At 41.8% G+C, this 15,242-nt stretch overlaps 1 long non-coding RNA gene across 1 annotated transcript in view; it reads right to left on the bottom strand.

Moving 5' to 3' along the window:
• The window catches only part of LOC135973418 (uncharacterized), a 58,669-nt gene extending 44,750 nt beyond the window's left edge, over positions 1-13,919 (bottom strand). The window contains exon 1 of the long non-coding RNA XR_010590247.1: positions 13,628-13,919. This is a non-coding gene — a long non-coding RNA (uncharacterized LOC135973418). The remainder of the gene's footprint in view (positions 1-13,627) is intronic.
• Positions 13,920-15,242: the final 1,323 nt, after the last annotated feature.

Genomic DNA, 15,242 nt, shown 5'->3' with positions numbered 1-15,242 from the left:
AGCTAAAAATTCTTAATAAAAGTGAGGAAGGTATTTGATCAAATCTATGGATATAGTAGAGCCTTCACAGGAATAATAGAAGGAAGTGACGCACAAAAAAATTTAAGCTGAATTTCAGGAAATATTTTCTAATAGTGGGATGCATATGGAAGACTTCCATCAGGAAATTGGAAGCTCTACCACTTCATTTAAAATTTTGCTAGAGAAAACAATTGAGAATATAACGTCGGGAACAAGCCAACATTGACTGAGAGCTGGACTCGATGGCCCACTGGTCTTTCCCATCTCTAACTTCTATGAATAGCAAAAAAATGAAAGCTTAATTTCCAGTTTGTAGAATATGAGCTGGAGAGATGCAAGATAAGTTGTTTTTGTAAAGAAATCAAACAGTGAAGGACAGAAAACAAATGATAGTTACCGAGAACTATCAACAGCTTCTAATAGAGAATCAGAAAGTGCAAAATGGCATCTTTTAGCTCCTACAGACAATAGAATACAATGTGTTTTCCAATACAGATAAATGAAACAAATACCAGAACAAGAAAAGCTAAGGATTCCTAACTGTAGTTCTGATTGACTGGGTGTTGGGCATTGAGTAAGAAAGTGAAAACATACTGATAAGAATAGGACTCTACTGATACGTGGAGTGAGAAGATTAGAGAACTTCCAGGAGTTTTTGTTTGATAAATAACATTTATCAGTGGATACATTAATGAGGAGTATATGGTCAGGTAAATAAGAAGGGAAATTTCTAAATCAATGTTTTTAAGCAAAAAGTTAGTGCTAATTCAACATTTCAGATTCAGGAAGTAATTTTACAACAGCAAGAGAAGAAAAAGTTACAAGGTGTGTTTATAAAAAATAAAAGCCATATTTGACTTTAGTGATACTCTGCAGATGCATTATGGTTTATTCAGATAGATCAGATCCCAGGATCAGAGACCAAGTTTGTATAATGCTAATAAACTGTAAAGCACTATGTAGATGCTACAACTATAACAAACAAAATCACAAGAACGTAGGTAATATGGAAGCAGAAATGGAATTTTTCAGATTAAATGAATGAGGAAACCAAAAATGCTTGCTTTCCAATAGCTAAAGATGTTTAAATCACTAGAATAACTTTTAAGCTTAATTATTTGCACAATAGCATAGTTACAAATAGATAAACAAAACAACTATATACATACTAGATATGGATGATCTGTAACTTTTGCATTTTAAATATTTTCTTGCAGAATTTCACCCCCACCCCTCAAAATATGGGAAATAAAATAAATCATCAGCAGCAGACTCTTCCTGCCCCTGCTTCTCACACATGCAAATAAAAAAAACCCATCACAACTCATAAACCAATACAGAACTGATTTTAGCCTAAAAGATTCATTCAGGAAGAAACATCCCAACAATGAAGAATGTACTTTCTATTTCCCTTTACGTAAAATACACCACCGTAGATCCTACACCGTTAAGTAAGGCTTCTTAGGTTTTACTTCAGTTCGCCCTATGGACCATGTTTCGATATGATTAAAAATTCAAAACAATCATAGAATCATAGAATCATAGATTATAGGACTGGAAGGGACCTCGAGAGGTCATCGAGTCCAGTCCCCTGCCCGCATGGCAGGACCAAATACTGTCTAGACCATCCCTGATAGACATTTATCTAACCTACTCTTAAATATCTCCAGAGACGGAGATTCCACAACCTCCCTAGGCAATTTGTTCCAGTGTTTAACCACCCTGACAGTTAGGAACTTTTTCCTAATGTCCAACCTAGACCTCCCTTGCTGCAGTTTAAACCCATTGTTTCTGGTTCTATCCTTAGAGGCTAAGGTGAACAAGTTCTCTCCCTCCTCCTCATGACACCCTTTTAGATACCTGAAAACTGCTATCATGTCCCCTCTCAGTCTTCTCTTCTCCAAACTAAACAAACCCAGTTCTTTCAGCCTTCCTTCATAGGTCATGTTCTCAAGACCTTTAATCATTCTTGTTGCTCTTCTTTGGACCCTTTCCAATTTCTCCACATCTTTTTTAAAATGCGGCGCCCAGAACTGGACACAATACTCCAGCTGAGGACTAACCAGAGCAGAGTAGAGCGGAAGAATGACTTCTCGTGTCTTGCTCACAACACACCTGCTAATGCATCCCAGAATCATGTTTGCTTTTTTTGCAACAGCATCACACTGTTGACTCATATTTAGCTTGTGGTCCACTATAACCCCTAGATCCCTTTCTGCCGTACTCCTTCCTAGACAGTCTTTTCCCATTCTGTATGTGTGAAATTGATTTTTCCTTCCTAAGTGGAGCACTTTGCATTTGTCTTTGTTAAACTTCATCCTGTTTAACTCAGACCATTTCTCCAATTTGTCCAGATCATTTTGAATTATGACCCTGTCCTCCAAAGTAGTTGCAATCCCTCCCAGTTTGGTATCATCCGCAAACTTAATAAGCGTACTTTCTATGCCAATATCTAAGTCGTTGATGAAGATATTGAACAGAGCCGGTCCCAAAACAGACCCCTGCGGAACCCCACTCGTTACGCCTTTCCAGCAGGATTGGGAACCATTAATAACAACTCTCTGAGTACGGTTATCCAGCCAGTTATGCACCCACCTTATAGTAGCCCCATCTAATTTGTATTTGCCTAGTTTATCGATAAGAATATCATGCGAGACCGTATCAAATGCCTTACTAAAGTCTAGGTATACCACATCCACCGCTTCACCCTTATCCACAAGGCTCGTTATTCTATCAAAGAAAGCTATCAGATTGGTTTGACATGATTTGTTCTTCACAAATCCATGCTGGCTGTTCCCTATCACCTTACCACCTTCCAAGTGTTTGCAGATGATTTCCTTAATTACTTGCTCCATTATCTTCCCTGGCACAGAAGTTAAACTAACTGGTCTGTAGTTACCTGGGTTGTTTTTATTTCCCTTTTTATAGATGGGCATTATATTTGCCCTTTTCCAGTCTTCTGGAATCTCTCCCGTCTCCCATGACTTTCCAAAGATAATAGCTAGAGGCTCAGATACCTCCTCTATTAGTTGTATTTATTTATTAGCACTTCCAGTTCTTCCTGCTTATTCCCCATACTTCTCGCATTTGTATATAGGCATCTAAGATACTGGTTTGATCTTTCCTCCCAGTTTTGTCCTGACTCTCCTTTCTCTCTGCCAGTATAGCCCACACTGCCTCTTGTTTCCGACCCATCTCCCCGGTCTCCATGTTCCCCACTTACCTGTGGGCTTTGCTCACCTGTCCCCGTCGAACCTAGTTTAAAGCCCTCCTCACTAGGTTAGCCAGTCTGTGTCTGAATAGGGTCTTTCCTCTCCTCAAAAGGTGAACGCCATCTCTGCCTAGCAGTCCTTCCTCAAATAGCATCCCGTGGTCTAGGAAGCCAAAGCCCTCCTGGCGACACCATCTTCGCAATCACGAAACAATCGTGACAGCATAAACATTTTTAAAAGAGTGTATTTTGATAACATTTTAGGAGGGAAGTGTTTAATGATAAATTGGATTCTGTGAAATAATGAACCTTTTAATTTGTCAGGAATTTCTTAACACATTGTTAAGAAGGTAGGTAATGGCAAATTAATCAATTTATGCAATAGTTAAAATATAAATCATTGAGGTCTGACACAATGACCACTGAGGTTAATAGGCATCTTTTCATTTAATTCAGTGGGTCAGGACCTTTTTGCAGAAAACGAGAAGGGATCTAAAACAACATGGGTCCATCTTTCTTCATTTTTATTTGGTAGGGCAACTCCTCTCAAAATAAATATACCACCAATATACCATCTGTTTGTTTTTCAAATGGCACTACGTACATTCATAAATGCCTTAGCAATGAAATGTGACTTTCGTTTGAGGGGAAAAAAAGGAGTAACTTTACCATACAAAATGGGAAGGTTGACTTTAAACAATCTAAGACTTAAATCTGCAGCCGCTTAGGCACATGCTTAACTGTAAGCATGCATATTGTCCCACTGAGATCAACAGGACTACTTATGTGCTTAAAGTTAAGCACATGCATAAGTACTTTCAGGAGAAGAGCTTGTAAGCTTTGTTATTGCACTGTGAAGTTTAGCTCTCTAATTCCACTATTTACTGATATTTTTATACCTTCAGATGGACCGGCTTGTATTTTCATCTATATCCAGATGGAGTTAAATAAAATAATAGAAACTGTGTGTCAAATCTATCTCTACTAGCCAATGATGACACATGCTAAGTGGTTAACTACTGCTTATAATGTTCTACAAAACACACTGACATGGAACAGTCTCTGTAATATCATGGGAGCATTGAGTAGGACTATAATTTCCCTGTGCAGAAAACTCAAATTCTGTGCTTTCATTAAATAAAAATGCAACAATTTTCCCCATGTAAGCATGCTTAGGCCATGGTCTTGCAATTAGATCTCTTCAGGCAGACTCCTGCATCTGTGGCCAGAGCCTTGCTGACTTCAAAGAGGCTCCACACAGCCACAAGAGTCCAGCCATTTGGATATGACTGAAGGATGGGCCTTATCTTGTTCATGATTTAGCCCACAGTCCTGAAAAGACTCACATGCACGCTTAACTTAATGGAACTACTCATAGTGCACCAAGTTGGGTACATGCCAAAATCTTTGCATGATTGGGGGCTTATACCTTGTTCTAGTAAAACTTCATAATGTAAATACAGACATTTCAGGAGCAGGGACGGATTAACCTTCTGTGGGCCCCCATGGAGGTAATGGAGCATGGTACAGGGAGGTCAGTCCCCAGAGTGAGGGGCCAGCCAGAGGCAATGGGGCATGGCATGGCAGGGGCAGCCCTTCTCCACCGAATGTGAGGGCACTATTTACAAACCAGCAGTTGTCAGACACACAGTGGCCTGCCCGGCCTTGTACTGCCAGCATGCCCCTTCCCCTCCGGGGTGGGTCCATGCCACGCCACACAGCCCCCCCACCCAACACCCCCGACTCCCTAGGCCAGAGGCCCCTCAGACCAACTATGCTCAGCACCCCCACAGACCCACCCACAAATGCACAGTGCCCTGCACAACACCAGCCCTGCCCACTGCCCCACCACAGCTGCCCAGCACCCCCCACAAAACCCCCACTCCCTAGTGCCCCAACATACACAGATCTTCCCTGCCCCTTCACAGCCCAGCTCCCCCCTCATACACCCCACAGACCCACTCCCCCAAACCCTGCCTCCTGGCCGCACTCACCAGCCCTGCTGGAAGGCGACTGTGTCTGCCAGGCTGAGCCAGCAGCACAGCCAGGGCTGGTCCCAGGGCCGGGAATTGCTCTGGCCCCTCGGGAGTGGCGTGATCAGCCAGGCCAGGACCTGCCCCGGCCGGGATCCCTCAAGATGCACTTGCCTGGAGGGGCCCAGCCAAGACACTGTCTCCCCCTCCACCTGGCTGAGACTGGCCAGGCTTCTGCACCAGTCCCAGGTGGCTCAGCTCCGGGGAGACACGGGGGGCCCCCCTCAGGTGGTGGGAAGCAGAGACTGCCCTGAGCCAGAGGTGCACTGGGGTCCGGCCAGGGGGCTGAGAGGAGCATGGGGATGGGGCCAGGAAGCGGAGAGGAGCCCTCGGCCAGCCAGTGGGCAGGCCGAGAGGAGCAAGTGGTGGGCAAGGGGAGCCAGGGGGGACTTGGGGCACAGTGAAAGCAGAGCAGGCCGGGGCCCCTTCTGAGCATGGAGTCACTGGAACCATTGTAAACTCGGCACTGTTCTGGAGTGTCCTGGGAATGCCATGTTTTTCAGGGTACTATCATACATATATTTTGACAGTGGCCTAAAATAAGCAATGTTTAGCAACACAAACAATGTAGATGAAATTGTTCAGTATGAGAAAGAAATTGAGCAACACTAGTTTTGTTGGAGATACAAAATATTAACAACTTGGTAATTAATAGAGATGTGAACTTAATGCAGATTTCCTGGCATGTGAAAGAGAATGCATAATTTTTTATTAAATTAATTCAAAATTCCCCTCAAATATATGGCTAACATTTTACACCCTGTTACGCATACCCTGAAAACATGTAAAAAGCTTCACTAGGTAAAACTGACCTGATGTTAAATACTTGGTGAAAGTAACTCCGCAAAAGCAGCAGCCAATTTCCTATGCAAATTACTTATGCCCCAATTCTGGAAAGAGAACCATGTGGTCCCACTACTACACCGGTGTGGGACTCTCTAATTACTTTATAATTTTGTTTTTACCTTATTAAAATATTTAACATTTTTATTTTACTCTATCAAGCCATATTATAGCCAGTTTAAGGAAAATAATTATAACATAAATTCTTCAGTTTTTACATTAGTCATATATATTTTATTTACCAAAAAAAATAAAAAATTATTATTAAAGCTGTTAGAGATTTGGATAGCACTGTCAAGAAAATTGGGATAGCTAAGAGTATTGAAGTGAAGAGAAAAAAAATCAACTAAGAAAGATGGTCAATCTTGGAGACGTTGAAAGAAGAATGTGGAAAGGTGCCAAACAAATTATTCCACAGAGTCTGAATTTAGTGGGTGAGCACTCACAAAAGCTATTGTATTCCAAGCAAGAGGCCATGTTCATAGTGAAAGTAAGAGCACAGGGAAAGCTGTTGGAATGGAGTAATTTTAAATGTCAGAGGAAGGAGATAGCAATGATTATTGAGCTAGGAGGAAATGAATGAATGCTGAAGTAAAGATACACAGACTTGAATCCTTTTGATTCTACCTGTCCTATAGAAAAAAAATGGGCCTTTTCTACAGAGGTTTCAATGGAATTCATCCTTCTGGATAAAAAAAAATCCCTTATAGTACAGATAGAATTTTAAAGTGTCAAGATTTCAATCTCAGACTCAAGAATCATAAAAATTAAAAACCGAAGAGACCAATCAGATCATCTAGTCTAAGTTCTGTAACTGCATGTTCGTCGTGTTCCGGCATTATATCTCAAGAGCTTTGTTCAGACTAATTTTAAAATTACTCTAGTCAAAAATATCAAGTAGAAATAGATATTAGATGAGGGAGCTCAGGGTATAAAGGAAAGTTTAAATGGTGGCACAGATTAATCTAGTATAAACTATATTTAGTACTTATACTGTAAAGTTCTTTATGTCTTTAAAGGACTGTACAAACATGAATTAATCCACAGACCCTTGAAAGCAAGTATAATCACTTTAGTTTTACAGAAAATGAGTGTAAAAGGCCAGCAAGAATAATCCTAGACCTTTATAAATATTTCTTATGTTTAGTTGCAGCTATTCTAAATGAAACACGATGATAAACTGAATGGTGCTATACTCTTCTTTCAGGCTTTCTGAAATTTATTTGCTTACAGGAAGTTAGAGGGTTATATCCTTAACAATGACACAGAGCAAGTAAGCTGAAGAAAGATAGACTGAAGGAGCATGCTATAGCACCTTTTGGGTCAGTCAAAACAATGAAGTGAGTTAAATGAGGAAGTATTTTTACTCCAGGTCCTATATCTTCCTACCTAACTACCGGCAGAGTAATAGATTCTCAATACCTATTACCATTGTATTTAAAAGCTGGTCTATACCCAGGTCAGAGGCATAATAGGGAAAATAAATCACTAAGGTAATCTGAAGAATATATTGTCAAATTTTTGTCTCATGCTGTTTGGCATCACATGTACAGAAACTTCAAGGTTTTAAATTCCATACTATTCAATAATCTGAAAGGATGTTCACAGTACTGAAAGGATATTACATTTGCATTTGAACTTTGTAAGTATTAAAACATTATAATTGTCAAACAAAACTAGCTGTTTTTTTCAGGAAGTACAGAATTTTTTTTACCTAGAATTCTTATTCTCAGAAATGTTTTCATTACAAAAGATGCATGCTTTAAGATCCATATGTTAAGTGCATGACTTGTTGGCCACAGCAGTTATATATCACCATTTCCACACCAATAGATAATATATTCCACCCTTGTTGAGGGGGATGTAGTTTCTAGCCCCTATGACACAAACCATCAATTTTTCAACCAATATTTGAATGTATCCACAGTTTTGTGGAGTAGATAGGTGTGACATGTAACTTTATTGTCATGAAACAGTTAATAATTAGAATTAAGTGATAAATTTTCTCTTCTCCAAATGTTATACATACACTATAGCACAGTTCTGCTCTTAGTGATAAAAAGCTGTTGGACTTCAGAGAAGACTAATTATAGCATTGATGCTCTAATGGGAAACTACTGCATTCAGAAAGGTTTATTGTTCAAATAACACCACAGAGGTAAAGCATCTTCACTGACTAGAAATATCCCATAACCCTTAAGGCATGGAGGAGGACAAGAGAGTTTGCCATTGTCAACCTAAGACATTTACTGTAACTTAAAAGGACAAACTCGAACTCATGATAAAAAGTGAGTCTAGATGGTAATGTATTGTGAAAGCAAGTCGGCCAGAGACCAAGCAATCTGACCTAGAGTGACTTCATAATAATAGAATTGGTAAGGAACAACAGACAAAGTAGTCCAACAGGGAGAGAAATTCATTTTCAACTTTTTAGAGTAACGTAACTCTCCTTTAAGAAAAATACAAACAAGGGAGAATCAGAAAATGTTTCTCCAAACTTACTGAATGATGCAAGTTCCAAATAAGAGTGCCCTTGACTCTGTTATCTTTTGGTTTCCTTTTACCACAATGCAGTAATAGTCAATACTGTCAAAGCATCTCCTATATTTTATTGTAGAAAGCATAAAATGTACCCAATTTATTGCATAAGAAGAGTGTGCTCCTTTACCCTTTTACCAAACAATATTATGTTTATACTATCAACTAAGTGATACAGGGTGGCTCTCCAATTTCAGTTTTTAACATGGCAAACAGTAATCCTATGCTGTTGGTATTTGCCACAGACAGCCTTGCTTTTTTAAAAGTCAGTTGTTTTGTGAAACATATTGATTCACACAACCAATTCCAGCTCCAAAATGTACTTTTGTGTTACTGGAACTCAGAATTCTCCTCAAGAAGCAAGCAAAAAAAGTCTCTTTACAAATCAATTGCCTCTTCCCCAAATCAGTTTAAAATTTAATAAAAGTATTGCAAATCTTGAGATCTAAAGCCCAAGCCTGTTTATAAATATTGTCTTTGAACACAGATATGGGAAACAGATAGATCTCCTCAATTCCTTTGTGTTGACTGACATTCTGTGTCTCCCTTCTTCCCACATTTTTGACAGATGCTTCTACTGGCTGGCCTCCTCTGTGTTATGTTCTCTCTCCCCACCAGTCACATTTCTGCGTAGAGAACTCAGTATCCTGACAAGGCATTTAACAGTAGTCATTTTTATATAGAGGGAACTTCCTCCTGACCAAGAAAGAGAGAGAGGAAGGGTTTTTTGTAGGAGATATCAGTGCAGGCATTTCCTCTTAGTACGGGATGCACAGAGGCAGTACCAAAGGGAGGTTGACATTGGAGCTAACCAGAGGACTAACTTTCCATTCATGACTGGTAACTATTTAAAGTCAGTTTTGTTTTGTATTGGAACGAAACCAGAACGTTTTGAACATTTTTGTGAAAACAAAGTTGTGTCATAATATGCATTCTTGCATCAAAACCTGAAGGCATAAACATGGTGGCACTGGCCTGCAATATGGGAGACCCAGAGTGGGCTAGGATGAAGAACTGTGCTCTGAATCAGGCAGAGCAGGGAGATGAACCTGCACCTCCTAAGTCAGTGCCCTAAGTGAGAGTGTCATCGGGTCTCTCTACCCTTCCCTAACCTTCCAGATGAAAACTTTATTGACACTGATATGTCTCCAGCTTTGAAGAAACAGCATATTTACATACAACTTCATTTAGTCAAAAATGTTATGACCAATTGTAGTTGCTACACAGTTGCTCTTCTAGTTCCTGCTCCTAGTATTACATGTTCAGAAGCAGGACAAGGGGCAACTATGCCTGGTAGGACTTCCTTTTAGTGCTGGATATGATGGGGAAGGTGAAAAGGGAGATGTCACAGCAATGTTTCTTCTCAAAGTCATGTTCTCATGGCTGGTACCAGCAGGGTTGGAAGGCGCCTGGTTTTCAATTGGAACGCCCAGTCAAAAATGGACCCTGGTTTGTCTGGTTGGCACTGCCAACCAGGCCGTTAAAAGTCCAGTCGGCAGCACAGTGGGGACCTGCGGCTAAGGCAGGCTCCCTGCCTGCCCTGGCTCCTAGAAGTGGCTGCCAGGTCCTTACAGCCCCTAAGTCCATGGGCAGCCAGGGAGGTTCCTTGCGCTTCCCCCGCCCCCAGCACCGGCTCTGCAGCTCCCATTGCGCAGGAACCGCACCCAATGGGAGCTGCGGGGGTGGCACCTATGGGTGGGAGGGCCACACACAGAGCCTCCCTGGCTGCCCATGCACCTAGGGGCTGCAGGGACCTGGTGGCCACTTCCTGGCAGCTGCAGTAAGTGACGCCAGGACCTTGCACCCCAGGCCCCCTCCCACATTCCAAACCCCTGCACCAGCCTGGAGTCCCCTCCTGCACCTAAACTCCCTCCCAAAGCCTGCAACCCCCACACACCCATAGCCCTGAGCCCCCTCCTGCACTCCAAAGTTCTCATCCCCAGGCCCACACCAGAGCCCATACCCCAGCCAAAGCCCTCACCTCCCTGTGCCCCAGCCCACAGCCCTCTCCTGCACCCTAAAGCTTTCATCTCTGGCCCCATCCCAGAGCCCATACCCCCAACCAGAGCCCTCAGCCCTCTCTGACACTCCATCCCCCGGCCCCAGCCTGGTGAAAGTTAGTGAGGGTAGGGGAGGGTGAGTGATGGAAGGATGGAACGAGTGGGGGTGGGGCCTCAGAGAAGGTGGTGGGGCAGTGGTGGGGCCTGAGGAAGGGGCAGGGCAAGGGCATTCAGTTTTATGCAATTAGAGAGTTGGCAACCCAGAGTGGGACACTGGAAACTTCAAAGTCTAAAGTTTTGCTTCACCATTCCATTTATGCCTCAGAAGTACAATCTTGAAGTGTTGGTGGTAGCATAGCACCCTCATTGGAAGAATATATACCAACTGCATATACCACACATAGTCAAACAAAGGGCTTTGTGAAGAGAAAGGTCAATTTGAGACAGAATTTGAGCTTGAGTTAAAAAAAAAAAAGGAAGAAGGAGGATGGGGGAGAACTGTGAGATGCAGAACTGAAAGGAAACAGAAGAGAGAGAAAAGTAACCTGGAGCCACATGAGGCACCAATCACCTTATACAGCACAAATCCCAGTCCTTTCTCCCTCCAAACTGACATACTAAGAGGCAGGAAAATTTAGTTTAAATCAACAATCAAAAATCAAGTTCACCACAGGATTTGAATTTAAAATGATTCCAATGATTGCTACAAAAGATGCAGTATAGGGCACTTCCTCTAACTGCATCAGCAAAAAAGGAACTAATGACAGTCAACAAGTGCTAAGGTTGCTACTCCTGATCAGGGGTCAGTCACACCTGCTCATAATAGGGGTAGTTATCAGCCCACAATTTCAGGCACTCAGATACCAATGCTTTCCAGGAGTTCCTGCCAGTAATGAGCAAGGAACACAGACCCAAGTTTGAAAGTCTGTTGTAATGAACCACTGTGGAATACCAAATACAAAAATAAATATAAGGCCTTTTATGCTTAAGGCTTACAAATCAACCCAACAGCGGCAAGGAGTTTAATTTTACGGAAGATGTGAGAATGGCAAGAATAGTAAGCATGCTAATAAATCCTAGGCTACTGGATCGGTAAAGTCAAAATGGTACAGTGGTAGTTTTAATGGTGTCACAGCTCTGAGAGGCTGATGGAGAGTAAGTTCAACTTGAACTAACCCTCTGAAACGTGATTATTAATCTATCATGTTCATGATATTTTGATTCCTTACAATTAAAGCTCCAGTTTAAGATTCAGGATTTCTTGTGGACATTGGCTTTTATTAGCAAAGGTAAGGAGTGAGCCCCAGAGAAATCTAAAGCCCAAGATATATAGGTCATTAACTGATGGCAGTTTGTCACAACAACAACTGTTAGCTAATTCCAAGATAGGATTAATTTAGACATTTGACCAGTAAGCCAAAGGCTCAATTTCTCATTGTCAACCCCTGAGCTATCTTATCTCCATTTGCACAGATATAAAATATATATAGCAATCAAACTTACATCAATAGAATTGCAGTGCAAAGTGTTGCCAAATAAACACTAAGGTAGTTACCAAACCATCAATTTTTATTATAGAAGATTAACTATTGATTGTAGATTGTGATGAATTTAACACTATTTAAGTACGTCAAAGAATTAAAATGCAAGACATATGCAATCTGATAAAGATAACTATCACCAGATAATTTTTGTTATAAAGTTTCCATTGTCATGCCCTAGGGCTGGTCCACACTAACCCCCAACTTCGAACTAAGATTCGCAACTTCAGCTACGTGAATAACGTAGCTGAAGTCGAAGTATCTTAGTTCGAACTTACCGTGGGTCCACACGCGGCAGGCAGGCTCCCCCATCAACTCCACGTACTCCTCTCGTGGAGCAGGAGTACCGGCGTCGACAGCGAGCACTTCCGGGATCGATCCCAGAAGATCGATTGCTTACCGCTGGACCCGGAGGTAAGTATAGACGTACCCTTAGTCTGATGCTGCTTAGCACAGACTGGGATTTAAAAAGCAAGGAAGAAGTTGTGTCCTTCTTTAAAATACTACTACTAATTTATTTTTATGCCACTGTACAGAAGACTTGCAAAAAAAGTTATGAAAACTATTCTCAGTAGCTTAGCAAAAAAAAAAAAAAAATAGATTTGCTCACCCTTCCATCAAAAGATTGAGAAAAATTAAGATATTTCATTTACCAATCCAAAAAAAAAAAAACCAATCAAGTACAATTTTGTGAGGCTGATGTAAGGAAAATAACTGTTACATTGGTATAAGTAGCATAAGTGTAATTCACCCTTTTATTATATCTGCCTAGTGGCTACCAAGTTCCACAACAGAGATTGATTCAAAAGGTTCTTGACCTGTGAATCATTTGAATCACAAACATGACATTTATAACTTTGTAGGACTTTTTGCATTCTTAAACAAAACTTTCTTTTTATGGTAATTTCCATATAAAGTATACACTGTATTAATATGGGAAAACCTTTTCTGACACATGCAGCTATTTATTATGTGGGTAAAAGGTCTGCAATCCAAGCTGATGAAATTGAGTCAGACAGAAAAAACAATGAGCTCTGCTCTAGCATACAGAATGCAATTTTACAGAGGGGAAAAATACCCAGAGGAATCTGTGAGAAAGGGCTTATAAGATAAGTGAAGTCCAGCAGTATTTATTTGGCACTGGCTTCCCCATACCTTTTTCATAAACACACAATGAAATCCTGGGACAGAACATTTAATTAAAATGAATTATTGAAGATATATCATATGACCTACAGCAGCTAAAGGTGGTCAAAGCAAACACTTGTTTTTTTAATCTTCAAAGGTTATTTGCTTATTGCATTTATAAGAGGGGAGGAAATATTGTAATAATACACTTTTTCTCACCATGAATCCCACCACCACAAAGAAAACAGATTTTAAGAACCTCTTCTTTAAAGTCAACTAAGTGTCTTACTCTGAGATGTTGAGAATACTCACCTGCTTACAGAAGTTCAAGGTATCCAAAGAGCATGGGGTGCAATAAATCAAGAAAGGCATAGTTAGTTAGGGGACAAATACCAACAAGTCCGAAAGTCCAGTTGACTGATTTGGCCAGGCATTTTAGTGCACGGTCAAACATTTTCTAGTCAGTGATTTAAACTGAGAACTAAAGGCTTAATTCAGCCTGGTTTCCAAATGAATTTAATCAAGAAAGGGCAGCTTCCTGTGCTTATAGCCACCCCCTGAAATAAACCATCTGCAGCTAATGTAGCTTACTTACTTCAAGGAGATTCTACTTCTCAATGCCAGGCAGCCTCAGCTCCCCCAAGCACTAGGGCTAGTGTACTAGGGAAATGACTTAATCTATCACAGCTGGTCCAGCTCTGGTACACTGACAATCACTGCAGTTATGGCAGGCAGCTGTGGCATTTTCCTTACTCAAAACGAAAGAAAACGTTAACTCTCTCTCTGCCAATTCCTTGGCAAGGTATACCCACCCTATCACTGATGGGCACTTATACACATCATTTATTCCTACAGTACCTGTATGTCAGTGTCAGCAATAACACTGGACTACTGGATGTAATCATATTCCTAGAATTACTGAATTCTCAATATACATATGCATATTACTCAGATGCCCAATAGTGCGCTAAGGGTTTTAAAAACAACTATAAGTTCAAACACAGAAGACCTTGCTTTGTAAGGCCCTGAACCTACCATTCTAAAGGTTGTATCCATACAAAGCACCCCTGAAGTCACTGGGACTCCACGCAGGCACAGCTATACACCTGTCCACAATGAACTGCAGGGTCAGGGCTTAAGGACTAGATCCTTCCATCATTATTATGAATCATGTTTATTAGGGTAGTGCCTAAAGATCAGCCAAGAGTGGGCCCCCATTGTGCTATGTACTGTAGAAACACAGTAGCAGACAGTTCCTGCCCTGAATAGCTTACAGTCTAACCAGACAAGACAGACACAAGGTGGGGAAAGGATACAACATCTAAGCAGAGTGAACAGTGTGATGGTGGCAAACATCATGTTAGTGCTCTGATTTTTTGGGGGGCAGGGGTTGTTAGAAGCGGATAAACTAAATGGAAAGATAAGGGGACAAAGAGGGGTGCATGGCAGGGAAGAAGGTAAAAGGGGCACGTTAGGTTTGCCTGGTCAAAAAGGGACACTGGCGGCTCTGGTCAGCACCGCTCACTGGGCCATTAAAAGTCTGGTTGGCCGCCTGCAGCGAGCAGGCAGGGTGCCAGCGCAGCTCCCAGGAAGCAGCCAGCACGTCCCTCTGGATCCTAGGCGTAGGGGCGGTCATGGGGGCTTCACATGCTGCCCCAACCCTGAGCGTTGTCTCCACAGCTCTCATTGGCTGGGAACTGGCTCCTGGCACTGCCTCCGCCTAGGATCTGGAAGGAAATGTTGCCGCTTCCCAAGATCCACCTGAGGTAAGCCCCAGCCTGGAACCCTCTCCTAAACTCCAAATCCCTCGGCCCCAACACCGACCCCAGAGATCCCTCCTGCACACCAAACCCCTCATATACCCCATCCCAGAGCCCGCATCCCCAGCCGGAGCCCTCACCCCCTCTTGTAACCTAACCTCCTGCCC

The sequence above is a fragment of the Chrysemys picta genome, chromosome 9 (genome assembly GCF_011386835.1).
Source record: "Chrysemys picta bellii isolate R12L10 chromosome 9, ASM1138683v2, whole genome shotgun sequence".
NCBI lineage: Eukaryota > Metazoa > Chordata > Testudines > Emydidae > Chrysemys > Chrysemys picta.
Note: the sequence above shows the minus strand (reverse complement) of the source record. Positions and strands in the feature narration are given on the sequence as shown.